The sequence below is a fragment of the Passer domesticus genome, chromosome 7 (genome assembly GCF_036417665.1).
Source record: "Passer domesticus isolate bPasDom1 chromosome 7, bPasDom1.hap1, whole genome shotgun sequence".
NCBI lineage: Eukaryota > Metazoa > Chordata > Aves > Passeriformes > Passeridae > Passer > Passer domesticus.
Window position 1 is genome coordinate 4,693,525 of NC_087480.1, and position 27,895 is coordinate 4,721,419.

At 42.8% G+C, this 27,895-nt stretch overlaps 1 long non-coding RNA gene across 2 annotated transcripts in view; it reads left to right on the forward strand.

Moving 5' to 3' along the window:
- The window catches only part of LOC135304269 (uncharacterized), a 139,021-nt gene extending 111,558 nt beyond the window's left edge, over positions 1 to 27,463 (forward strand). The window contains exons 9-12 of one of the 2 annotated variants that reach the window (XR_010365707.1): positions 22,072 to 22,210; positions 23,618 to 23,653; positions 25,975 to 26,204; positions 27,212 to 27,344. This is a non-coding gene — a long non-coding RNA (uncharacterized LOC135304269). Of the gene's footprint in view, positions 1 to 22,071; positions 22,211 to 23,617; positions 23,654 to 25,974; positions 26,205 to 27,211 lie in introns of both variants that reach the window. The other variant, XR_010365708.1, reaches the window with a different exon arrangement.
- The last annotated feature ends 432 nt before the right edge of the window (positions 27,464 to 27,895 follow it).

Below are 27,895 nucleotides of genomic sequence, written 5' to 3' on the forward strand. Positions count from 1 at the left end.
CATTTTAGCTCAGGGGACAGGTTTTTTTTGGTAATGCAGAGAAACATCTGTAAGGGTATTTCAGATGTGTTGTTTCAGGAAATTTCTTTTTTTGTGTGCAGGAGACCATTGAACTCCACGTTGATTTTGCAAGTGGTTTTTGTCTCCAGTGCACACACATTTATTTTATATATTGTACATACATGTACACGATGCAATATGTACTAACCTGAATGGGAATTTTAAATTAGTTTACATGTGTTTAATCTGGTTGCTTGAACCTGAGGAGAAAAAACTACAGCAAAACCCTGAGGGCTTAAACTGCCAGCACTTAAGGATGGATGTAAAGAAACCTAAACCGTGAGCATTGTGGAAGAGATTCCCAGCTGGTGTTTACCAGGAAAGCTGTTTGTCACCTGCAGGGCTCTCTCCTGGACAGACACTGCTGCCATGACATGTTGACATAACAAGTCAGTGGTCAGCTCTCTCCTTTCCCTCCTTCAGCTGAAAAATACCAGCTGAAACCACTTAATATTTGTTATTCTGCCGCCAGGTGTTGTTGCTGGTGAGTTGATTCCTGTCCCTTGTGCAGCCGTGGGTGACACCGAGGTGTGACAAGTGTGAGGACAAAGCCATGCCCACCCACACTGTGCCCTGCCACGGGTACACAAGTGGAGCATCAGAGCTGATCCAAGATTGCTGTGCTGTCCTCATCCCAGATCAAGTGTTGACAGGCTGTTGTTTTCACATTCCATGGCAAGTATTTAACAAATGCCACTAAATAAGGAGATATCCCATGGTGATAAAAACTACATCTGGGTGGTATCACCAGGATGATGGACACTGAGGTTGGGGTGATGGTCTCCAGTGTCCAACACAAAGGCACAAATTCCCTGATGTTGGGAGTGCAGAGAGACCCAAACCAGGACCTCATCCCTTTGGTCACCACTCCTGGTAGATCCAGTTCTGCTGGAGATCCCTACAGCCATAAATATCCTTCATTCCCACAGCCTGGTTCTCTTCTTGAGCAGGAGATCTCTAAATTCTTCAAACTGGCAATCAATTCACAATCCATACACCCACCAAGCTGTGAGTCTGATGACCTTTCAGAGATCCATAAATGCTGTTCAGGAACCACCTCTATAAAATCTCCATTACTTAACCCAAGAGTAAGAAATGGACAAGACCTCCAGATCTCCAGAACTGAAATTTGACCTTTCCCTCGTGGTTCATCTCCAAGCTTTACTTAATGATGACTCTGCTAGGAGAACGCACTACCCTGAGATAAGGAGGGGCAGCCTGGCTATTGCAGCAAGAAATATTTCTAATTTTACCAATTATGTTCTGAGTGAAAAACTGTCTTAAATTTAATCAAGACCTGGTAGAACCAAAGGTTTTTTGATGGGAATAGGTCCCCAACCACCATAAACATGCTGGGTCAGCAAGATCCTTAAAATACAGTCCTGATACAGCTGATTGGGGGGCAAATAGTAGATATGGCAGTTCTTGGGGCATCTGGCTCCTTGAGTCATCTGACTGTGGTGGCAGAAAGTCTTTTACACTCTTTGTCACCAAAGCCAAGGCACATCCTGCTCATTCACTCAGCACACTGAGCTTGGGACATGTTGTATTGGCTCTTTTGTCTCATGAGCTACCAAAAGACACCAAAAAGTATTCATTATTTCAGGTTTATTGAGGGGTTTAAGATCTTAAATGAGATGTTTATGGTGAAGTTAATCTTGATTTTTGTGCCGTCATACCTAGAGATGAAGGGAAAATTTAACCACTCTTTCAAGCAGTGTATTTTGTTAAATTGAGATATTAATATGAATTGGATGGCTGATACTTTCTGTGGTATAGAATAAGTCAAGGCTTAATTGATGGTACTTAAATATCTTTGCACGTTGCAATACTGGATTTGAGAAATTATTTTGGTAAATGCTGGTTTTCAGCAGAAATCAGGTTCATTTTCTTTCAGTTCTGAAGCTCTGGAATTTCTCAAGGAAATGAAGAGTTTATTTTATAAATCCCAAATATCCATGAACAGACTCCAAATGCTAACTTTACCAAAACAGCTGATTTGCACCAGTTGAAACTTTCAGCCCTTTCTTGTCTCAAAATTTGCAGTAAAGGCAGTGCCCAATTCCCTGGTGATTTTACAGGGAACTGGATCAGCTCCATAAAGTTACCTGGAAAGGAACAGACCCACAGATACTGAACAATTTGCCAAGCATTTTTATGAACTGATGATGGAGAACCACACTAAGACCAGAGATCACCTTTCAAACCTTTTGGCCTAAATGTACTTTATCTTGGATTTAGAGTATATCCATCAAACTTTGAAGTTAAAAAATTAACCAACTCGGCTTTTTTGAGTCCTTTCATTCTGTACAGTAGCACTGCTGTTTGAAAGAATTATTCCAAAATCATTCAAGGTTTTATTTAACTGTAAATATTTATTTTCCATCAAAGGAAGGGGTTCCCAGAGGTGGCTAAGGCATCCAGCTGGCGGCTTTTCAACAATATATTAATTTTTTGTACACCCTTTTCCAAGCTGTGCAGTCAGCAGGAGTCAGGAGCTGTTGAAGACAAGGTCTCCTGCAAAGGGCACATTTCTCATGGATAAACACGATGGGGCATATTCTGTTCTAGAAAGGATTCATCCTGATTTTCTTCTCCCTCAGACCAAAGGTTTCATTTCAGTATAAGGCAAAGCAAAACATTTGTTTCCAGTAAAAGCAAAGTATTTTGTGGCCTCCTGAATATTTCATTGGAGAATCTTTACCTAATTAAGGTAAATTTTCCAAATAGTTTATTTTTACAGTAGGACAGGAATGGAAGCTGGAGTTTGGGGCTCCTCCAGGAGAAACTAAACCTCTGTGTTGGCAAACATGAGCAGCACTGCACAGATGTTCCAGACAAGGGTGGACCTGCATAAACACAGGAAAAAACCCTGTCCAATCTCTCTAGATACTGAATTGTGCAAGGAGCAAATCACTCAAAATTAATACAGCTCATGATACTGAAATAAGGAAAATGCCAGTCAAAGTCTCCAGCTGCTGACATGAAGTGTCCGAGAATCCCAGGATTTGGGCAAAAACCTGTGTCAGCAGTTAATGACTCTCTTGCAGAATGGAGTGATTAATTATTTTTTGTATGACCACCCGTGGATGCTTTAGCTGTGGCCTGGAATGGGTCTGTGTTAGTGCTTCATGACAGCAAACTCCAATCCAGGATGAAAGACTGGGATGTAATTAGCACTGTATGAGGAAATACCAAGCAAAATATTAATTGCCTATACATCATAAATTTGACCCACGTCAAATCATTCTGTGTCCATGCCAAGGAAGGAAAATTTCACAGATGGAATTAAAGAAGAATCCAGTCACTATTCCTACACGTGTAGGGTTATTTGGATAAATGGAGAAAACAGGTTTCTTGAAACTATTGGCATCCCAACATGAACTGGGTGAGGTAGAAAAGTTCAGAGCTTGACTGGACCAGATCCTCAGCAACCTGCTCTGGCTGTGAGCAGCAGATGGGCCTGGGTGGCAGCTGGGGGTCCAGAGGGGTCCTGTGGAGACACAAAATGCTGATGGTTTGCTGATGGATGAACAGAGAAGGGCATGTTTTAGTTGTATCACAGAGGGAAAAAAATCTGGGACTTCAGCATAAGCTGGAGGCATAAACTGAGGGAGATTTGCAAGTGGACGTAAAGTCAGTATTGCTTAAATCAGGCTAAAGAATGAAAAGGCAAATAGTGTGGTGGTATTTTCCACAATGTTTATGTACTCATAAGTCTAATCAGCCTGGGGAAGAAAGATGAATAATTCCCTTTAAATCACATTGAACCAGAATAGGTGGCTCAAGAGTTACACGAGGGCTAGACAGATCAGGAGAGAAGCAAGATGAGCAGAAGGACCATGTGGGGTTCAGACAAACCCACCTGATCCCTACTGGCTGAAGCTCAGCCCCAGGTTGTGTTTTTGCACCATGGCCCTGAGGATTCGAGCAAATGTTTTGGGGCTGTTCATTATTATCTCCTCAAAGGGAGGAGGGAGGACCTTGACCCTTCATGTTTTCTGCTTTAAGCATAAACCCCTTATCAAAACCATGCAAAAACTTTGAAAAACTTTCAGAGTTGTGTTTAGCTGCTTAAATTTCCAACCTGAGCAAATGGAATAATGTTATTTATTTATTTATCCCTGCACCACTGCTCGGGGGCAAATACATAAAGATGGATCATTTCCCACTGGAAGCTTTTGACTCCAAGTTTAGAGGAGTTTAGTCACGTCACACATGCCAAGTCTGGTGGAATTTGGCAGAGCTGTTTAAACTTTAACGAGGGTAAAGGGATGAACCTTTACCTCAGCTGTGCTGATGGTTACAATACTATGATAATTCATCAGGAGTTTAGTGCTCAGCTTCCCATTAAAATACCCCAGTCAGCCAGGATCAATCCCTACAAATCTGCCAAGAAAGATACAACTTGGATCAAACAATAACATTTTTACTCAGGCTGCACAGACACAGTTTGGCTCTGATGTGTTTTCCCGGGTGAATTACAAAAGCAGGATTTGGAGATTCTTCCGTCTCGGGAATTAAATGCTCAGAACTATTGGCTGTCAACTTGAAGAATGTTAGATCTGCATCTCTCCACAATTGTCTTAAGTTTCTTGGAATGGAGCCCAGCTATTAGCAGGGGGTAAATAAGACAAAAATTGACAACAATGTGCATTGTAGGGTGAAGCGTGGAAGGCTGAGGTTTAGATGTGAACGGTTAATGGATTTCTTAGAACTGTGGTATTTGATTTGAAGCTTACCATGTTTTTCAAGCAAGTTCACCTCAGCTGATCTCTGAAAACTTTTTAAAAAAAGAGAAGTATATTTTATTCCCTTTGAAACACTGCAAAAATACAGGGTAGTGTTTATTAACATATGTGTGATTTTGGAGCTTGTGCAGAACCATTCTATGATGGTTAAAAATATGTTTTAAATGTGAATTATTGTAAGTTTGAGTTGGCCAGATTCAGTTTGGCTCTTGGTGCAGACCAATGCAGTAAAATGAATTCTGCTTGGTGAATTAGGGGTTAAATATCTGTTATTTCCAAGTGTGTTTATGCTATTTCCAAACTCCTCCTTTTGTTTTTACAACATACAGTGGGTACAAGGTTGTGAGGTCAGACTGGGAGTGATTCTGCATTTTCAGAGAAGTGGTTTTTGCTTTATTTTTTCTGCTGCCTTCTGTATTTGGAGCATAAGAATGTTTTTTCTCTTCTGTGGCATGAGCTGTGCTTTTTATCCTACAGCACCTCTACTAGGGATGAAAAAGCCTAAGAAAAATGATGATTTTACCACAGATCCAGTGAATGAACAGCACAGCTAAAATACGGCAAACTTGTAAAAGACCCCATTTCAACAAGTTTCTAAGGTGCACAATCACAAATACCTTGACACAAGTCCCAAGCAACATAAACAAACCTAAATACACATCAAAGCTCAGTTCAGCCAGGTACCTCAGCCTGGAGTTATTGAGATGTGCTGTAGCCCTCCTCAATCCACAGGTTTATTCTCATCCATGCACATTTAGGGGTGTAAAAACTCTTTGTCTTGGCGAGCAAAGCCAAGCCTTTATTTCATTCTCTTAATTTCCCTGCTGAAGCAAATTTTTCTGCCTCTCCCTGGACTTCCTTCCTTGGGAAAAAATGGTGTTTTTCTGTAGGTTCTGGATGTGTTTGTGGATTTTCAGTGAGTTCCCCCACCCTTCCCCGTGGCAGTGCTGCCTGAGCCTCTCTCCAAGCAGCTGATGGGGCTTGGGCAGAGCTCGGCTGCCTTTGCACCAGCCTCGATGCCTTCCCAGTGACAACACCAAGTTTCACTCTGGAGCCTGAGGTAGGTTTCTACTCAGATAAATCTGCATACAGCAGGGATGAATTTAGTCACACAGATTCTAAAAAAGGGTGCACATAATGCCTCCAAAACTTGACTTTACTCAGTTGGGAAATATCAGCCCCCAGCCCTGTCCTGTTTTCAGTAACTGTTGTTACGTCCCAGTAATCCAATTTTATATCTGGAAACCTCTGTGGTTTTATTTATACAAACAATTCTTGATTTTCTATTTTCTCTGGAAGGAATGGAGGAATTTTTAAACTTTGTGTTCCCATGATTGCAGGTGTGTATTATGGCACTGGAAAGGAAATTACTGCCATGAATATATGGCTGATGGAGACCATTCAGGAGTCATGATGTGCAATGAGAAACTCCCAAAAACTTTTTCAGGGCACTAATTTAGCAACAAACATAAACCTGAGATTGAAAATGAGCAGCTGGGTTGTTCCATTTGGTGAGTTCACACAGTCAGCAGAAGTTGGGCTGAGTTGGAGTGACTTTGCGTCTTTTTTTAAGCAAAATGTCACCCACTTGGGCCTAAGACCCTGTACCAATATAAACCAATAGCTTACAGTCACTGGGTAGAGGAAAATACTAAATGGAAATTATTTGGAATATACCAGAAAGTCCCAGGAAAGTGGAAGAGCAGAAAGGTCCAGTGCAGCTTCTCCAGGATTCCTGTAAATGAGGAGTTTCCAGGTCCCATTGATCATTCCTCTTTGCACCATGTGTATAAAATAGCAATTTGAGGTTTCAGGAGTGTCATGTCTGCATGATGAGTCCATCAATTTTCTTTGGCTGCAGGTTTCCCTTCAGTGGCTGGGAAGTAAATTATGAGAAGCTGAAGGAGAAAGCCGTAAATTATTGGGCTCTGCCAGCTTCAATATCCGCAGCCTGACGGAGCCTTGATTTGACAACAATCTGCTTGTCAGTCTCTCTTGCAAAATATTAACACACTCAATTATCAAATGTGTTATCCAACTGTTAAATCTCACGGATAGAGCAGTCCAAAGTCCAGGGTCAGGCTCCGCTTCTCCTCCTGCAGCAAAGCATCTGCTCAGGCTTGGGAGCTGCTCCTTCTTGCCCTGTGACAGCAGCATTTCTCTAGGGTTAGTTGTGGGGTTTTTGGGAATTCAGGCTCTTTCTGTGAGAAAACTGGAAAGTAAGGCATAAGTGTTGTTGCTTGGTTGCCCCAGGTGCAGTCGGAGTTTCTGGGAGCAGTGCTCCCCAAATCAGCCTCTTTGAAGGGGAAGAAAACAAATTATGTGCTTTTTAAAAGCCCAAGTTTTGGAGGAAGCACCAGGTTACCTTCATGTAAGAGCATTTTACTAAATCAAGTGTATTCTAATCACCAGCAAAAAAAAAATCTCATCTTTCTCTGAAAGACCCTTTGGGGAAACCTTCCCACTTCAGTAGGGTTTTATCCATCCTCCTGCACTTTTCCCAGGCAATGGGGATGAACATTAGTCTGTCTTCTCATGCTGTAAATTATGATGGGCCACTGTAGATAAGGGGGTTGTGCTAAACATTAAGAACAGTCACCTGGAAACAAATGAAAGCATGAGTAATAACCACATGCAAGTTTCTCCCCCATTTATAACTTGCTAGTAAATGCTGACATTTGGAGAGAGGGAATGCAGTACAGGAGGAGGATGTTGGTTTTTGCAATTACAGTCCCAATCCATTCTCAAAAGATTAAAGTTTTACACAGTGGTTGTTCTCGGGAAATTTGCTGAATCCTAATATTTAAGATGAAAGCATAATGAAGGATGATTTTTTTTTTCAAGAATTGTCTGATAGGCTTGATTTGCCAGTTCCCACTGAAGCAAAACTTTCCTCTGACTTCAATTATCAGTAAATTGTGTTGACCTCAATAAGGGTTTTTGCAGAACTGGACCCATAGCATGAATAGGCTGTTCTGTGCAGAAAAGTGACTGCATGAAAATGGCATCTTCTTACTCATCAGTTCTGCCTCCCGAGGGCACACGAGCTGCTGTGCCTGGCATTAATGACAGAAATGAGGTTTTGCTGCTCTTTCCTCCTGTGAGACCCCCGGAGCTGGTGGAACCAGGCTGGGAGTTGGTGGCAGAATTTGGGTGGGAAGAGCTGTGTCCCCTTCGTCCTCCACACACAGAGGGGTCTGAGCCCCCAGGCTGCACCCCAAAAAGGTGTGAGCCCCAAGGCTGTCCCCCAAAAGGGTGTGACAAAACCCAGCCCCCTGTCTGCACACGACAATGAATCAACCATCATTTTCCCACTGGGCTACTCCAGACCCGGAGCTTTAAACGCTCTCTGTTTGACATCCTCCTGATTTATTGCATTTGTAAAGGTGACCTTAAATATTTTAATGGTAATAATTCTTTCAAGGGCTTAAATCAGTAAATGTGCTGTGTTCATATTTTGGCATTATATACTGTAGGCAATTTAATCCATATAAGCAGTTTCAGTGATATTAACACTGTAGGCAAACTGATACTAAAGTTTAAATGTCAGAGAGAGTTTCCATATTACATCTAGTGCAAACAAAGCATTTTTTCTCCAAGTACTGAGGCATAAAATACCAGGAGATAGTAAAGACAGAGAGTGCCAATGAGTCTGAAATAAATAGGAGGTGAAATTTATAGTATTTTCAAATATGTGCCCTATCCAAGGACTGCTGCAGCTGCACGGATCTATAAAATTAGAGATAAGAGAAAAACCTTGTAGGCACTTCACAATAAATGCACCTCCACCAGGGTATCTATCTGGATTTCTGTAACTCCTTGGAGATTTACTATTTCACCTTGGATTTATTTCCCACTGTGCATAGCATGGTATGAAATACCATCTCCACAGGATGGTATTTCATATTTCCTCCATTGCCCCACTCGTTATGCAGTGACAGGTCCCTGTTGTAATCACTGGGCAGGGATGGGGCATCCTGAGCCCACCCCTTGCAGGAGGGTGCAAACAAAAATGGGCTGGGATGATCCCACCAAGGTTTACCCAGTGGTGCTACAGGATCTTGGGATCAGGCAGGTTTCCATCCCATGGCCCCCAAGATCTGGGTCCTTCTCACACCCAATGGGCAGCCAAGACTATAACTTATTGGGGGAAAAAAAACAAGGATTGGGTAAAAAGAGGTGCCTTCCATGGTTTCCAGCTTGTGGTGAGGTGCTGGGTGCTGCCCACGTTGGGATAAATGATGCCTGTGGCTCTCCAGAGCCATCGGCCCTGGGAAGGTGCATCTGAGCCAGCCAAGCACCGGCTCATAAAACCTGTGACAAATGGTCAAGAGGTTTATTGGCCATGTACTGCTGTGCATGACCCCATAAACCAGCAAGGATGTGTGGAAACACGGGCTGTTTGTTAGGGTGTTTGCTTGTTAAATAACCTGGCCTGCTCTGAAATCTCCTCTGGCATTGCCGGGCTGAAAAAGGGGGGCAACTCACTAAAAATAAGTAAAGCAACCCATGAATGATGTGTAGGAAGTCAGAGGAGGAGGAAGCACAAGTGCTGTCACAGAGGATGAGGGTGGAAGGGAATAACCACCGAGAAATAACATTTATGAGCTCATCACGCTCTTTTTTTCCTATGGATTCTTATCCTTGATTTAATCCCTCTGAAGGTCTGGCACAGCTTTGGTGACCATGACTTCTGGGAATGTTCATCACTATCACTTAGGTGGCAGGATTGTGGTACCAGGCTTGGCAGTGCCTCTTTATCTCAAGGAATTTTGAAGGTGCTTCAGGCAACTTTAGGAAATTGGATATAAGAGAGAAAATCCTCCTCCTGCTGGGATGGTGAAAAAGGTGCTGAGCCTCCATCCTTCCCTTTCAAGCTAAGCCCTGCCAGACCTTGGTGAGATGTCCCAGACCACAAACAAAAAGAACTCCAGACCCCCTGGGAGGAAGGGACAGCCTCTGCCATGAGAAGTTTCTTTTACTATTCAAAAAACTCAAACACAAATAACACCTTCCCAGCTGTGTCATTGCATCAAGGTGAAACTTTTGTGTTCCAGGCTGAAGGATTCCTCTGGAAGAGCATTTCTTCCATCAGGAGCCCCTGGCAGCATGATGTGACCATCACCTTTTCTGGCCACAGCTCCTGGGTGAGCAAGTGACCCTATGCATGATTTGCACACTCCAGAACCTGTCAAAGTGAGGAGAAAATGAATGTGCTCAAGATCTCATTGCAAATTTCAGCCTTCTGCTGAAACAGAGCCAAGATCTTTAATTCATATTCACATCCCTAATCAATATTTCAACAAAATCAAAGTGTAAAGCTCAACCTGTATAATCGTGGTTCTGCCTTCATCCTGATTGCACTTAATTTCATCAGGGTCACACTGAAGAGCTCAGGCTTGTTTAATCCTAAACTCCAATGACAGTCAGAGGAACCCAATTTTAGCTGTGGCTCTGTAAGATTTTTTTTATTCAAAAGCAATTAAATGGCTTTCTTTGGCCTCCTTAAATTGACAAACTGTAAATAAGGGTTGTTTCTCCATAGGAAATGATACCACCATATTTAAAACATATATAGAAATGCCTTGTGATAACTGCTACTACCTCAATAGATGATAAGCCAATAAATTAAAGTAACGGCACATAAAATGATTAATTCTGGTAGACTTAAGGTGATATAAAATAATTGGATACTTCCCTGTTATTTCCATTTTTAATGGGGTTCTGTGGCAGTACATTCTGGCAGCGGGGCTGGAAAGGAAAATTAATCTTTATGCATCATCATCAAGCAGTGTAAACACGGCCAAACTTAATTAGGACATAATAGATTGTTAAGTGTCAGCCCCTCAGAGGTGAGATTTCTCTGGCAAGTGATTCAGACTCTCAGGGAAGGTCTTCTTTAAAAGAGTGGTAGTAGCCCTTCCATGCCTCTGACAACAAACCCCATGGAAGAGTCCTGCCACAGAGGCAGCTTTCCATGGTCCCAGGGCCAAGCACAAATCTGCAGTGAAATATTAATGCAATGTGGCCTGAGGTTGTACTGCTCTGGCAGGGAAAACTCTTGGTTTACTGCAAAAATACCAGCAGGAGCCATTGAAATCTCCAGCAGGATGGAAGTGCTGGGCCTTCCCAGCTCTTCTTCCACAGCCATGGGCACCCCATCCTGCTGGGCTGGACAGCCATGGAGAGGGGAACTGGGCTGAAGTGGGTGTATAAAAATAGCAAAAGTCTTACTTGGCATACTGTCTTTTAGGCATTATTGCACATTAAGTAGAGAAATGCAGTGCAGTCTATTTTTCACTTCTATTTCTGATACTTTCTTTTGTCATTAGCAGATCCATTCCTGTGTGATTTTCTGAGCCTGTTGTACTGTGACCTCTCTTTCCATGGCAGCAGTTTGAATTTACACTTTTATATATCAGTATATATTTATACTTTACTACACATGCTCTTGCTTCTTAAATGGACCAAGTTCACTAATTGAACACAAGATGATAATTTCTGGTTTAAAAGTAGCTTCAAAATGTAGCTCAGAAAGCTCAAAGCTTTTTGTGAGAAATGTTGTAAACTAATTCTGAAAAGAAAATGCGTTTTATTGAACAGTTTCAGTCTGGATTCAATGTCTGCACAATGTGGACAGCAGAAAATCTGGGCAAGAAAACATATTGTAGTCTCAGGGGAATTTTAGTTGTGTCTGCTTTAAAACTCATTTTGTAGTATAGGTTTGGTGTGTCAAGGTCACGACGCACAGTGGTATGAAGTGGCCAGATGTGGAGATCTTTTTCACACTGTCAAATACCAAAAGGTGTCTTAATAACTGGAAATCAAAGTGCAGCATCATCTTGAATGCCTTGATTACTCCAAGGTTCCTTTTGGAGTTCAGCATTCTTGATTTTATTTCCTGATAATTGTGTTAAGAGTTTTCTGCTGCTCAATTGCCTCAGGAATTAGGAGATGGTTTTGAGAGCAGGGGAAGGACTCCCCTGCTAGCACAACTCTCCAGGGCAGAAAACATTTCTCATTATGGAAATTATCATAGATATTGTATGAAAAGGGGAAAAAAACAATTTCAGAGCTGTAGGAAAGGTCTACTGCAGACCACCACACCGGATTCATCTTGTTAATCAGGATAAAAACAGCAGAGAAGACAAAACCATTGAGTTCCCAGCTTTATTTGAGCACTACCATCCTTGAAGAGGGGTTTTATGTACTTTGATTTCTATTTTAAGTCTTTAATTCACTTTTTAATTCCCTCCTTGCTAATTTAATATGTTTTGCTCTTTGTTTGCACCACCTAAAACTAAACCAGCTTAATCCATGTATATCTCAGAGTCAGACTCCACCCCTGCATTTGTTTTTGCATTTCCACTCTTTGGTAATAGCTTTTACAAGCAGACCAGTTTAAATTCTTAATTTTGTCTAATTCCTCTAAATGCACAATGATTCTTCAACTGGAAAGGAAAGAGAGTAGCTCAGAATGATCCATATGTTGAAGTACTGTATTTTCATCATTTAAATGATAAACTTCCCATCAAATATCCACAAATGTACATTCATGACTCCCATCCAATGATCCATTGGCCAGAGGCACATACATTGTTTTAATTTATTTTGGAGTAAAGGTGCTTTCCTGCCGAGTTCGGATAAGCTTGCTATGCACCAAACAGATGTTCAATAAAAGAGACTTTACTGAATATGACAGAGAAACTCAGGGAAAGGGGATGAAGGAAGGAAAATTACAGGATGTATGGATTCCTGGTTCATCAAACAAGAGGCCATGCTTCTAATGGGGGCCCTTTTATGGATGGAGCAGTAATGAAACAGAAGGACCAGGGATGTCTTGGAAGAAGACGACACCAGTGTGTTGCTCGTGGTGGAATTAACTTTGGCAAACCCACTGCAAGAGCACACCAATCTCCCCATCCTCTGACGGGTTCAGTTCCTCCCATCATGGGAAAAAAACACCTGCAAAAATTCAACTGCAGGATCTGGGAGAATTACAAGGTCTGGAGGTGGGCAGGTGAGGGTTTCTTCCCACCATGTGAAACAGCCAGTTTTGCTCTCGGAAGGGAAAAGGGATTCTTAAACCACCCAAGCCTTACATCTATTCAGGCTTTTCCTATTTGGAGAAAGGTGCTATTTAAGGAGGAGCTGAGGAGCACAAAGCCAGCCTGATTCATCTTGGGATCAAAGAGGGAATGCTGCCTTTGAGATAAAGATGGCTCTGCTTTGAAAGGTTTCTCCTTTGTCTCCTTGTGTCCACCCACCACGTGGGACAGCTCCTCCTGAGAGACACACACCAGGAGAAAAGCACCTCCCCTGCCTGCTCCCAGGGAGCTGAACCTCCAAATTTTGGATGTCTCCATCAAAAAGAGAATTCATTCCTGACCTTCTCCAGCCCCACCCTGCCTTGGAGCCCACTGGAGATGGGTCTCCATCTTGTGACAGAGAATTGACTCCACAATGCAATTTTTAAACCTGGAAAAATTTAACACCACCCTGGAAATTTTTTTATTCACAAGATGTGAGCCCCAGTGTTGATTTGCCAAGGAAGGGGAATTGACATTTTCCACCCAGCAATCTGCTATGCTTGTCCAGGGGCAGCTCACAGCCAGCTTCCCTCATTCTACCTTCCACTATGGATGTGTCAATGTGGTGAAAACTTGAAGTATTTAAATATTTTTGTGATCATTTTGGTAAAATCTGATGGTATAGAAGGTGGAACAGGTTCTGCAGGTGCAGCTCTTCCATCAGTGCTGTCCATACAGATTATTTGATGTTTTCAAAATCAGTCCTAATGGTAGTGGAAATGCCTTGGAATGTGGGGTAGGACAATCAACAAGTGACCTGATTTGGCTGCTGAGGTTTTCTCTTGGAATGCAGAAAAAAGGTAAGAAGGAGTTTCTGGAAATGGGACCTTTATAACTGAATTTCATAAACTTTCATTCAGGAGATTCTCAGCTTGGCTTAACTCTCCTACATTCACTTTTTTAGAAAGAACTTCCTTTCTACAACCTACAAAATCTGTATTTTCATGTAGACATGAGATAATAAATAAAAGTGAGTAGGATATATGGGGAAAGGCAGCAAAAATGAATGGCAAAAGAGGATCTGAAGGAAATAAAAGGTCTATGTGGTTACTGGCATTAGACCTAGCTACATATTTTTTAAGAAGCTTCTGAGATGCTGACCTGAATATTTACCAAGGTGTTCTGGACAGAACTGCCTGGTTACCAGCAAGTTGAGATGAGAAATTAACTCAGCTGCAGGACTATGATGGGCTTCTCCAAAATACACATTGAGATTTGTGAATTTGCATTGGGGAAGCAAGACTGTCCCTTTAATAATAGATTGGCTTATAATTTATTATTAAAACCAGCCATTGACCCCACCACCAAGGGTCAATAAACAGGAGTTTGCAACATGAAGTAGGATCCTGTGTAGATTTTCTGAGCCATTACTACATGTGAGTATCTACAGCCAGGCGCATCAAGTCTCCACTGCTGCTGATGAATTCACACATGACGCTGAAGTTTCAAAACACTGAAGCACGGACAATATTTTTCACAAGATGGATTGGCATTTTTAATAATTCCCAGATCCCAAACACATATGAAATGAGCCCTTGATGAGAAAGGTCTGATTACAAATAACCTGCAGAGAGATGAAAGTTTGTTTTTAATATCTGCCTTTGACTTTCAAGAGGCTTCAAAAGAAGGCAAAGACTAGAAAACAGTTTGATTTAATACTGTTAGATGTGTGAAATAAAATGCTGGACAATAAGAGATGTAAAACAAGCAACAAGTGCAAATGACTTAAATCAAATTAAAGAGCTAATTGAAAATAATGGAATTAAACCCTTTTTTGGTTGTTTTTATTCATCTGGTTTTCAGCACTGTTTGCAACAGCATTTTTTTTATTTTTTATTTTATCTTCTTTACTTTGAAGAACAAACTTTCTCTGCCATGAAAGACAATGATTTTAATCAGGCTCTGAAATGTCATTCTCTGGGGATGTGGCTGTTAAATGCCAGTGAGGAAGAGAAGCACCATCAACACAAACCAGCAGGGCAGCCATGGAGCAGAGCAGCCTCAGTGTGTGGAGCTCTGATACAACATCCTGATACCGAGATCCTCCAGCTCCCATCCCAGTGATCCCCACCAACACGACCTTGCTTTCATTCTCTCTGTATCTAAAGGAATTCTTTTTTTGTAACACAGACACTCACAGCTCCAGCTGAGCAGATCTCGGACTCCAGCGAGGAACCACGAGGTTCCTCTGGTAAATCTCTGTTTTCAGAACAGATCACCCGATGTGGAGTGAGCTTTTGTTGGTTTTAAGCAACAGAAGGGAAATGGGGTTACATGAGGGTGTTTGGCTGTTTTTCTGTTCATTGAAGCAAAGGAGTGACCCCTCTGCAGTGGGGCTGGTGTGACTGCAGACCTGCCTGTGCTGCTCATGGCTGCTCCTGGCTCTCCTGGCAGAGGAGGAGTCCCAGCAGGAACACGACTGTCCTTAAGGCTCCTCCTGTCCCACTCCTCTTACCCTGTCCTTATGGCTCCTTGCTATTCCTCTTCTCTTACCCTGTCCTTACAGCTCCTCCTGTCCCTCTTCTCTCACCCTGCCTTGCAGTGCCAGCCTGACTTCCCCTTGCTCTCCTCTGCCCGCTCCCAACCTCCTCCTCATCTTCCAGCAGGGTTTGGGCTCCAGGGCAGGGATGGCTCAGGTGTGTTTGCCCAAAGGGCTGAAGCCTCCAGTGCTTAGAAAAATCCGAGCAGAATCGAGCATTTTAAGGGTTTTGTCAGACTTAAACGATGATTCTGTGATTGCAGAGCAGGTCTGCAGGGGGATGTTGCCCACGGACCTCAAATGAGGCTTGGCTTTGCAGAGCAAAATTAAGCCTGTTATAAGCATTTTGTACAGAAAATTCCCCCATAAAACCCTGTCATCAGTGTTCAGAAAGTGTCTCTCTTTTTTTGACTGCAGGCTCACAGAAATAACCTCCCTGTGGAGTTCAGAGCTGGGCAGCACAGCAGGCTCAGCTGCTCCTTGGCTTTAGAGGTTATTTTTGCTTTACCCCATCCTGCACAGGAGCAAACCACGCTTGGAGCAACCTGCTCCAGTGGAAGGTTTGAATGAGATGATATTTTAGTTCCTTCCAACCCAGCCCACTCTAGGATTCTGTGATTAACTTTTCTGCCTTTCTCATGGGCAGCTTAATTTTAAGTCTTGCAGAAGAACAAGGGGAAAACCAACTGAGGCAACACAAGGACAATTCCCCTGCATGTGGAAATGTGGTTTTTTTAAATGAAATTATTTCCCCTGTGTACTGCTACACAGCCTCTTCATTAGAGGGACAGGAGAAGTGTGTGCTTGCTCAGTGCTGAGCTCTCATGGTATGCAGGGGTTGCATAGAAAAAATCATTCCTGGTGCTAAAAACCAACCTGACACTGCTCCTTAAGTTTAGTGAAATATCCAATCAGTCTCAGTGGGTTTTTCAGGAAAAGGAATAAATAAAATAACAGGAAGGGAAAAAAAAAATAAGTGGGGAAATAAAGAAAAAAACCCACCAACCATAATAGAGGGTCTAAAAATGCCCCACTCATTGATGCAAAATTACACTTATTGTTTATCCTCCTTCTACTTCACACAGCTTTATACAATACACACCACGAAAAATACAAGCAAACAACCGACACATTAGTTAAGAGACCTTCCATTTTACTTTGGCAGTTCACGATAATGGAATTTAATTGTGGAAAAAGCTGAATAATTTTAGCTGAATGTCATTTGGTTCATTCAAACTGGGAATCAGGGACATTTTTAACAAAGGTTTTCAAACTTCTTTTGAAATCAGGAAGCTGCTGTGCACAGATAAGGGGAGAGGTTTGAGGATTCTCTATCAGAAATTTCAAGGTTTTTTCCATCTGCTTTTTCACATTAACTGGTAATTATCCAGAAAGGCACATAATAGTGCAGAAATGACAGAAGCTGACAAAGGTTTTCCTAAGATATGTAAATTGTCAGTGATAGGCAAGGTGCAACAGAAAGGCTTTCTACAGCACAATTATTTATGCCAGTTTCATTTGCTTTTAGGTAGCACTGATGGTTCTACCCCACTGCTGCCTTTATCACAGGCACTGCACATTCCCTCACCACCAGCACACAGGGAAGGTGGCAAAAACTGAGCTTGGAGCTTGGTGGTCTCCTCCAATGCCTCTATTTTCTATTAAATACGTGCACAAGGGGCTGTGTGTGGAGATATTTCTGAGGTAGTTATAACCTTCCCCTTCATCCCTCACGCTGCAGAAATAAATAAAGAATGTGATCCTTCCCAGTGAAGCAGCTCCCACATGGTGGTGGTCTCAGAGCCCACCTTCCTCACAGCAGCTGTTTGAGGGAGGAGGTGTTAGAAGGGACACTCAGATGTTTGTCTCTGAGGTTCATTAGCTCTCTCTGCTAATTGCCTAATTCCAGCAGACAGATGAACCCCTTCGAGCTGCTCAGACAAAGCCCCTTCCTCCAGCTCTCTCTGTGCAGGGATTCCCCTGTGGGTGGTGGGACCACCACTCCATTTGCTTTTGAAAATTCATTCTGGGAATGCAGAATTGTGGAATAGTTTGAGCTGGAGGGGACCTTTTGAAGGTCATCCAGTCCAACCCCCCTCAATGAGCAGGGAGGGCTGATTTGGGTGCCCTTAGGTTGTACTCCTCAAGGGAGGAAAGATCCCCTCTCCCCAAACTGTCCACTCAGCCTCAGGAATTATTACCCATGGCATTACAAACATGCCATCCCCTTGCCCTGTCCCAGGTCACCAGACTGGGCCCCAGCTCTTGAGCAGGGTTTTACAAAGATATTTTAAGTCTTTACTGTACAAACAGAAGCATTAGGTTTTGATAAATTCTCCTTTGCCAAAGGAGAAGTTGGGCTGGGCTTCTGAGTCCTTTTGGGAACTTAATTATTATTTAAGTGGAGAATAAGGGGCTGTGCTGGGAGAAATTCCTGCCTGACTCCCCCTCATCCAGCTCACACCAGAATTACAGGTTTTAAATAACCTTTCCTGGGAATAAGACTTCCCATGTAACTTCACCTGTACCAAGAGTTTATAGGATCTTTAATGGATGGAAGGACTTCACCTGCTGTAGTGGCACCAGAGGTGTTATGGTGGGATAATCACTTCCCATCAGCACCTAAGTGATGTTAAAGTACCCTGATGGGAGGAGTTCCCATGTGTTTGTGGGGGTGGAATTAATTTCCTTTATGGTAATAGTCCCTGAAGTTAATGGGTGCTGAGAGAAAGGAAACAAGATGCAACACAACAGATTTGTATAAAAACCCCCACAAGATTGCATTTGAAAGTCAATAGGCTTTGTTATTAACTCTAAGGACCTTTTCTCCTATCTGGTGCTTTGTTTTCCCAAATCAGGGAGGTCAAACTCAGTGAAAGGCTTTAGGAGGGGTGGAGAGGAAGGATTTCACCCACCAGAGACTCTGGGCTGCAGTTGGTGCCCAAGGTCTGTCCCTGCAGGAACCAGCCCGGGGATGCTTGTTCTCCTTATTTTATTTGGTTTTTTTTAAAGACAGATTTTCTTCCAGGGGCGTTTATGCCATAAAGATTCAACAAAAACTTCCAAGATCTTCTTGGTCAGTGCTGAACCCCCCCAGGATGTGCCAGATCTGGGGGTTTGGATTAAATGTCCCAGCAGCTGATTTTTGGGGGCTGCAGCCCCAAAACAGTTCATGTGCTCATGTCCCCTTTTGTCCCCATTCCTGTTCATTCCCAGGACTCCTTCCTTTCCCCGTGCAGCCTCTGGTAGTGCTGGAGGGGCAAAACCAGCAGCTCCAGCTGCTGACACTGGGCTGTAGCTCCACTACAGGAGCTACAGCTTTTCTTTTCTGTGAAAAGAAAAAAAAAAGGCATCAAACGTGCCTGGGTTTAAGCAGAAGTCGATAAATTATTAATTGTAAAAGGAAACCCCAGCTCATGCTCAGGGGAGACCCCAGGACAAGATGAGGTGGGGGACCAGATCCCAAGCCCAGCTGGAAATGGATTTTGGGAATATGCAGGTGAATTAAATGAGGTGGGCCAGCAGCATCCTGCTGATGTTCACACAGAGCATTCAGAATACTAAAAGTTGCCTGAGTGATAACTACATCCTTAAATTTTATGAATTTCCTTTGGTTTTACTTTTTTGGATTTCTTTTTTAAAATAAAGTTTAAATTAGATCAAAAACCACCAGGCCTGTGAAGATGGTCCCAGGTGGTTTGTGCACAGCAGAGCTGAGGACTTTGGAGTTGTCATGCACAGACATCAGGTGAGAGCTGGCAAAAGCACTTTGAGAAGGCACAAAGGCACTTAAGGACAGAAACCCTGAGGATGCTCAAAAAATCACAGGAACAGTGCCTGTGCCATGAATGTGACTTTGCCACTGTTGCACATTTCTGCTCCTGCTTGTAATGACATTTTGGCCACTGTCTAAATACACAGAAATGGCCTGAATGCATCATCTGGATTATCTGATGTAAATTGGAGGTTTTGGAGCTTTTTTTCTAGAGCCTCTTGGTAGACTTTGAAAGAAAAAAAAATGGAAAAAAAAGTTAAATATATTTCAGAGTAATTGAACTGTGTTCACATTAACTTACACTAAAATTATTTTTAATTAAATGAACTTCCCCTGTTTGTAGCTGGAAGGTACTTGTGTGAGATAAAAACTCCATTCTAATAACGCTGAGACTCACCAGCACTTAATTAGCATCACAACTCAAGGCAGAGGGAGCAGGGAGGTGGGTCTGTGCTGCTGGGTGGGATTTTGGGAAGGGATGCTCAGCCCCCATCCCAGAGCCCACCCAGCACCGCGAGGAGCACCAGGAGGGGAAATCACACCTAGGATTTGACACAGTTTGTGGCAAAAGCAATTATAATTAACATTATATTAAATATTAAGTCAAGATCATAAAATGTTGATTGGTACTGATTAGCTGCATAATCCATAATTAGAAATCACTGCACCCTTCAGCAGGTACTGTAGTGCCTTGCCTGTGATTTCACCGCTAAATTAAACGAGAGTGATTCAGCTTCTGCCCTGAGTTCTACTCCTGCATTTCATTTAGGGCAGAAGCACATGCAGGTAAAGAAAGGCACAGGATCTGTTTCCACTCAGTCTGCTCCCAAATTATCCATCCTAAGGGCAGCTCCCCACCCCTCCCATGCCCACGGAGAAGCAATGGCCAAATTGCCCTTCACCATTCTCAGCTCTGCTTTGATTGTGTCCAAAAGATGTAGGGAGAAGCTTTGGAATTCCCTGAGGAAGTGCTGGAGTTCTCATCCCTGGAGGGGTTCAAAATCCACGTGCATGTGGCTTTTGGGGACATGGGGTAGTGGTGGCCTTGGCAGTGCTGGGGGATGGCTGGCCACAGTGATCTTAGAGGGTTTTCCCAACCTAAATGATTCCATGACTGGATGGAATTCTTCATTCTCTGAAAATTCCTTGTGTATTTCCTCACCCCAAAACAGGGACTGCAGAAGGTCGAGCTGAGGCTGTGCCCTCCTGGCTCAAGCCAAGATGAAGCAGCACCAGGCAGCTCCAAGATAATGATTTATTTTTGGCCCAAACTCAAAATACACCTCAGGACACCTCAGCAAGGAGGGAGCAAAAAGAGATTCTTTATTCTGATTTGAGTTTAGAAGACCAAACCCATCTGTGCCTCACTCGTTAATGGGGTGGAAACAGGGACCCTGTGGGGAGGTCGGGGGCTCTGGGCTGAGAAGCTGCTGCTAGAAGGTGAATTATTCGGGGTGTTATCAAGGCTTGCTGCAGCAGCCCTGCTTTCCCCTGATTTTATGGGTCCATTTATCCTGGATATCCATTTGTAATGGATAATGTCATCATCACACACTGGGAAATGCTCGAGTTTTGTTGGAGGAAAGCACAAAGTCCCCTAAACCATGAGGTTTTATGTCTTTCCTGCTAATTTCAGTCACTGCCTTGGCTGGTGACCCAGCTGTGATTTTCCACAGTAGAGCTGGATAAAAATAATAAAATTTGGTGGATAAAATCCCAAACCCATGGCAGCCTGGCTGCTCCCACTGGAGCTCCAGCAGCCTCCCTGCAGCCGAGCTGATCCAGAGGGACCCTTGGAGGCAGCACTGGGCACCCGCTGGCAAACCCAGGGCAGCAGAGAAAAAACACATTGTCATAATTCCCTCTTTCCAAAGGCACTTTGGAGTCATGGGGAAGAAATCTTTTCATTCCTTCTGCTGTTATCTTTGGCTCTGATTAGCATTGCCTGGGAGTGGAGCTGAGGTTCTGGGCAGAGCCTCAATCAATTAAATCAATGCGGCCGTGACGCTCCAGTGATTTTCCCTAAGCAAGGGCTGGGTCTAAAAGGGGGGCACAGGGAATCACAGGGAATGTGGTGCTGGGCAGGTGGGGAGAAGCAGCAAAGCTGGGCTGAAATCCCTGTTTCCCTGTGCTGGATATCATGGAATGCAGCCCTGGACTGGATCAGGGGGGTACTTGCACTCACACACTGGTTCCCACAACATTTTAATTATTCACCTTATTGTATTAATGAGTATATTTTTTATTTAAATCAGTACTTTTAAAATTTTTATATATGCATTTTTATATTTTTTCCTATATTTATATATAATAAATTTAATATATGTGTGTGTGTGTATATATATATTTTTTTTTTTAAATTAATGAGATGGCACAGACCACCTCCATTTTTAAGAGCTACTTTTGGCTAGTCCAGGGAATGCCCTGCCCTGCCTGAGCTCCTCAAGCAACCATGTATCCTAAGATCTTTGTCCCACTACAAAGCATCCAAACCCCACTGACATCCTTGCAACAATCTGGAAACATCAGCAAGCCCCAGAAAACACTCCCAAACCTGGTTTGTTCTTTGCTGAAGCATTGAGAGTGTAGGGGCTACCTCTGGGTCAGCAGCTAAATAAATAAATTCAAAAATTTAAGAAGATTCCCATACCATGACTATCAAAACGAAGGTATTTCCACTCTTTTGGCATTTTCATTTTAAAAAATAAAAATTATAAAAAGATAAAAGCAGAATGTCCTCTCTCTGTCACCATTCCCTGGGCAGGAGTGCAGGAGGTGCTGGGCACAGGGTGCTGCATCCCCAGTATAAAACTGGATTTGCATCTCCTGCCTGGGATGTACAGCAAATCCCCCCATGCAGCAGACAGCCTTTTGGCTTCTGGAATACTGAAAATGTCTCCTTTTTTTTGCCTGCAGAACCAATGCATTAACTCTGAGAAGGGGCAGCAGAAGGAAAGCCTGGAGCTGCTGCTCGCCCTGGAGCTGGAACATCCTCTGAGCAGCAGCAAAACAAGAGAAAGCAAAACCACCCCTCTAAGATGGCTGCAGACAGAAGGTCTCTGCAGTCCCTCCTCAAACACTGAAGATATTTTCATTTAAAATATCTACTTAAAGCAGGTTTAATCTCAAAACGGCATTTTCCACTTTAAAAAAAAAAAATCACACGCACACAAGAAACCCCCACCTTCAAAAATGTCTTGAGTTATTTCTCCTTCAATTTTTTTTTCCAATTAAATTAATTTAAACAGAGTGAAAAATGCTTTATGCCCTAAGAGCCTGAAACCTCTAGTGTCAGCTGAAATGGGCACTTGTGCTCTCAGCTTCAGCCCTCGCTGCAGGCACCTCTGCTTTGAAGCCTTTGAAGTGTTTGTGGCACAGGAAGAGGCTCTCCTCAGAGAACACCAGTTATTTTACAGATATTTAATGTGTGAAGTGTGTGTGCCTGTGTTTGGGTTCGGATAACGGGGGTTTCACAAGGCAGGTGGGAAAACAGGGACGGGATCTTGCAGAGCAAAACTGAAGGGAAAACCACCCTGAGAGCAGCTCTTAAGATGCTTCCAGCCTCCATCAGCACCATCCTGAAGATGCAGATGAAATTATCCGACCTTCAGAGGGACCAAAATATGTTTTTAGTGCCTTTAGAATTCATTCACTCTCCCAGCACCAGGATTTCCCTTAGGGGAAAGGATGCCACCAAAACAGCCTGGGGACACCAGGAGCAGGGGGCTGGGGGTGCCCATCCCCACAGGGCAGCTGGCACCACCCCCCGAGCTTGTTCTGGGGATGTGATGCAAAAGCCTTGCAATAAATTTGATTAATGGCTGAATTTTGGAGCTAATTATTTAACTCATGTAATGACCTTGCTTGTGATTTGAGGGGTAAAACCTCTGCCTGCACTTCAGGGGGACTGATGCAAAATCTCCACCTCAACACCCAGCAGGACGAATTTTGAGGCTGATTTGTTTAAATTTTTGCATTTCCCTTCTTTTGGGGGGGCAGGGATGCCCAAAGGTTGGTGCCTCTCTTTCAGAACAAGCCACATTTATTCACTGTGCACTGCAATTATTCCAGTTTGCAACCAATGAGGTTTAATTAACATTAAAATCCTAAATCAGCCAGCTCAACCAATGTTATTTGAGCATTGATGGTTTGTTGAACATCTTCACTCATGGACTGGTATTTATATAGAAGAAAATGCCCCAAAATTATTCCTATATCTGAAATGGAAAAACAATTATGTTCTGTGACTTTGCAGAGTTATTTTTGAGGACATGGAATATATTTTTGCTGAGTCCCTGTTCTAGGAGAGGCTCTTTCTTCTCCGTGTTTGTTGCTTCTCTTAAAGTAAACACAAGGAAATACTGGGTAAAGGATAGGGAAATACATAGATAAGGAATATGGAACAAACCCTCCGTTTTTCAAAAAATTGCCCTTCACGCTACTTTGTTTTTAATTTTTCCAGCTTTCCTGCAGTTGTCCTTGACTCAGCCAAGGCCAGGTGAGACTTTTTCCTTCTTTGCAGATCCTGAAGTTTATAAAGCTTCAATCTACTTTTCCATAACCAAATGTTTAGTACCTACCTATTGTTTTCCTTTGGGATTTCTTTTTAACAGTAGTCCCACTCTTTAACCCTCTGGTTCCGTTGGGTTGAAGCAAGAGTTCCTCTGATCCACCTGGAAATATCAAGTTCCAGGAGATAAGAGTATCACCTTCCCTCCTGAAAATTTTCAAACTAAATGCAGCACAGAATCTTGGCTATAGCTAGAAAATTTTTATTTTTTTAATTCACAGAGTAGGAGAGAATACTTGTAGGAAAAAAAAAACTATGAGAAGAAAGAAGATCAGTGAATGTCCAGCATTGATTTAGAAGCAGGCTCTGCCAGGCAGGGGGAAAAGGAGCCTTTCCCAATCCATTCCATTTATGGTTATTAGTATTGATATTGTATTTCTCTTGGCTCCCAGAAGGAAAAGTGGGGAATGAATTAGGGGAAAAAATACTTTTCTGTAAATAATTTTTTTCCAATTCAGATGTTTTTTAGGAAAGGGAGAGGGGGAAAAATCTGCTTCTCAAATGTCAAGGACTTGAAAGACTAAAAATACATCACCGGAATAAATAAATTAACCCAGAAGACAGGACTGATGCTCTGCAGGCATCAGGGATTAAATAAATTCACTAAATTCAAAGTGGTACTGCAGATAAGAGCTCTTTGTGCTGCAGCATGTACAGCTTATTGATTCTGGGATTGAGGTGCTGTGCACTCTTGTAAAGGGGGCTCTGCCTGATATGGCTTAATCCTGCCCCAGCGCAGAGCCCCGCGCCGCGCGTGGAGCCCGCTCCCCTCTCCACATTTACCTTAATTTGGTCTGCGCCTTCGTTTGCTGCACCACATCTGTGCCTCGCCCCCAGCACTGCCTGGGGGACACGGGGCCCTTCAGGAGGTGCTGAGCCAGCAGGATGGGGCTGTGCAGGAAAGGGGCCATGGGCATCTTCCATAGGGATGGAATGCCCAGCACTTCCCTTCGCCAGAGGGTTTCGGGGCACTGCGGGTCTCGGGATCTCCTCTGGTCAAGATGGCCCCAAGATGTAGTAAAAGTCTCTTTTCCCCAACCTAGCTGTCGAAGAAGGAGTCAGAAGTTTTCAGCTCGTGTTCTCAGGGTTGTTTATTATTTCTTATCTAAAACATTTTCTGTCTGGCCTGCTGAGGTCTGTTCAGCAGGTCAGTCTGAGGCACACTGCCCTTCCACGGGGCTGGTGTTGTCTTTTATACTACAAACTATGTATTTGATATTTACAGTTATGTTCCAATACCTATCACCTGTGTTAGACAGTGACTTTCTACTTTACACCAATCCCAAAGTGCCACCATCACCAAGAAGATGGAGGCTAGGAAGAAGAAGGAAGAAGAGCAGGACAATGCCCAAATTCCTCCATCTTGCCTCCTAGAGCCCTATAGTAAAAAATCTTCAAAATTCCACCTTTCACCCTGTGACAACTACTGTCATGCTACTTAAAATTTTGTGACTTGTAATTCTTCATACAAGGCTGGTAATTTGCTCCATGGGTCATGATTGAAATCCCAAGTGTCTTTGGCTTCCTGCCAGGGTCTCCGAGCCCCTGCCAGGATTTTGAGCCATCCAGGGCACCCAGAGGGATGTCCTGGGTTCTGTCATGCAGGGATAAGGGGTCTTTAGGGGAGCAGCTCCAGTGGGGATCCTGGTTCTACTCACTCACATTTTGTTACAGGAACCACCAAGGAATGTGTCTGACCAAGGTCAAAACATGACCTGGACAGATAAAATGAATTTTTCTGGACAAAAAAAGAAAAGGTGGAAAGATTTGTAATAAATCCCAGAGGGGCTGTTGCACACCCAGCTGGAATGAAGCTGGGAAAGTTCCAGTTTACCTGTTTTCCACGGCAGAGGATGTTCTCACCCCCTTGCTCTGAACTGTCAAAGTCACTTCCCACTAACACAGAAGGACATTTAATCCCTCCTTTGGAAGCTCACCTGGTGCTCAGCTCAGGTGTCCTCCACAGGCTGCTCTGAAGGCCCAGCAGAGCTCTCCAAACACAGAATTTCATGATCTCCCAAGGAAGAGAAAGACCTCCAGGCCTCTGGAGGTGTGAGGGAGCAGCTGGCAGGGCAGTGATGCTCTCGGGGTGTGCTGCTCCCCTGGGCCATCCCTCCTTGGCTGAGGTGAAGCAGCACCAGCACCTTCCCAGCCTCGGGGCATCCTTGGGCGCTGGCTTCCAGAATCACACCAAAAAGAGCTGATCTGACCAAGAGGAAAGGCTTTCATTATTAATTGTTTTCTCTTAGGTACGAGGGAAGAGCTCCACGGCATGAAAGAAGTTGCCACAGGGACTTTTGGGTGACCTCCCCAAATCCCTGTATTTCCCTGAGGTTTGGCAAATCTCCCAATATCTTTCACCAAAATCAAGCTCTTAATCTCAAGACACCTCTCCTACGTAAGGCTGCCTCCTGAGCTCCATCCACAGGGCCCGTGTTTCAACACCCAGGATTCATTAATATTTCCTGCAGAGTGCTCAGTAAGTAGCAAATAAAGCAGGAAGTGTCCCAGATGTTGGAAAGAAAAAATGGAATTATTCATTGCTTACTAACATCAAATGCTAATGTGAGAAAAGCATCCTTGAAGAAATCCTTGACTAAAATTCATCAGAGTGATGTGAAATCACTGTTTTAATTATGCATTTTGAATGTATTTATTAGTCCCGGTTCTGATCTGACTTACAGATGTTTAGCAGTGATAAGGGTCTGCTGCAGCCTTCGGAATTACTCATGATTTATAATGACAAAACTTGGATCAGAATTAGGTCCTTGTCACTACTCTATAATATCCTTTCATCAAACTTCACATTCAACAGATGAAAGCGAATGTGGTTTCTGCAATTTCCAACTCTACCACTGAGCCCATGAGTTCCTTTTTTAAAAATTTCTCCTACAGAAGTGATGACTCTCACTGCAAATTTTGTCTGCTTGAGTTATACTAGCCATGAGAAACTTGACAGCAAAGGAATTGGAGTCTTTAAAATGATGTATTTGGCCTTGTGCTGGCAATAAACATGGAATTTTAACGAAATAGTTAATTGCATTAATTATGCAACTCTACAATCTCATTCTTTCTTGTTGTTGTAACTATTAGATATATACCTAATATTGAGAGATTTTTCCAAATCTGTGGAAAATCCAGGGATTTGATGAGGTTACCCAAAAGCTCAATCCCAGACAACAATTGGATGTGCTCAATACCAGACAATTAAAATAAAACACCCTCTGTTCAAGAATGATTCAAAGCCATGTGGTTTATTTCCAAAGAATGATGGAATTTTAAACTATTGCTTGTTCTAGAGCTGATCCAGAAAGAGCAAGTCTCCAGGGATGCTTTACTCCCTAAGGCATGAATGCATGATTAAGCTAAATGTATTCCATAAATGCCTTGATGACATTAAACTAAATTTTTTAAAGAACAGATGGAGAGAGTTAATAAATATTTCATTCTATAATATAAAACTCACTTCTATATTCACAACTTCAGGGATCCTCAGCTTCACAGATATCAATAAGTCTGATGGATTTCTTGCTGCATTCTCATTCTTCTGCCCTGGTGTCTCTTATGGGATCATCATTTCTGCATGCTTGGATTGTTTTATGGGATCAGTGAAAGGCAAGTGACTGTAAATCTTGACCTCTTCTGCTCCTGGATTGTATACTTTTATTCTTTGTGACCATAAGTGTTCATCTCCACATTGAATAGATAATTAAATGACAAAAATTATTCAAAGGGAATTTACAGTGAGAAATTATCCCTTGAAGAACTGGTGGGGAACTAGGCATAACCCAAAGAGAAAAAAAAAACGTTTAGAATGGCCAAATAAAACACTAAAATCTCTGTGTATTTGGGAATGTCATGAAACATCCATTCACTGGGAAAAAAAACATGATTTTACCTGCACATCCCAATTCTATTCAAACAAAATTTCTATTAAGGGAAAACAGTGTGGATATTGCTTAAGAACTGTAGCCCAAGCCTGTTATTCATATGAAAGAACTAATCTTTACATGGGGGAATTACAATTCCTCACTCTGTGTATGCCATGAATCTTGTAAAAGAATAATTAGAACTTGCTCCGAAAGGAAAGAAACGCCAGACTTGAATAATATTTTAGGAAGAGCATTAACAAACATTTTTACACTGCCAACAATCTTCAGCGCTTCCTAG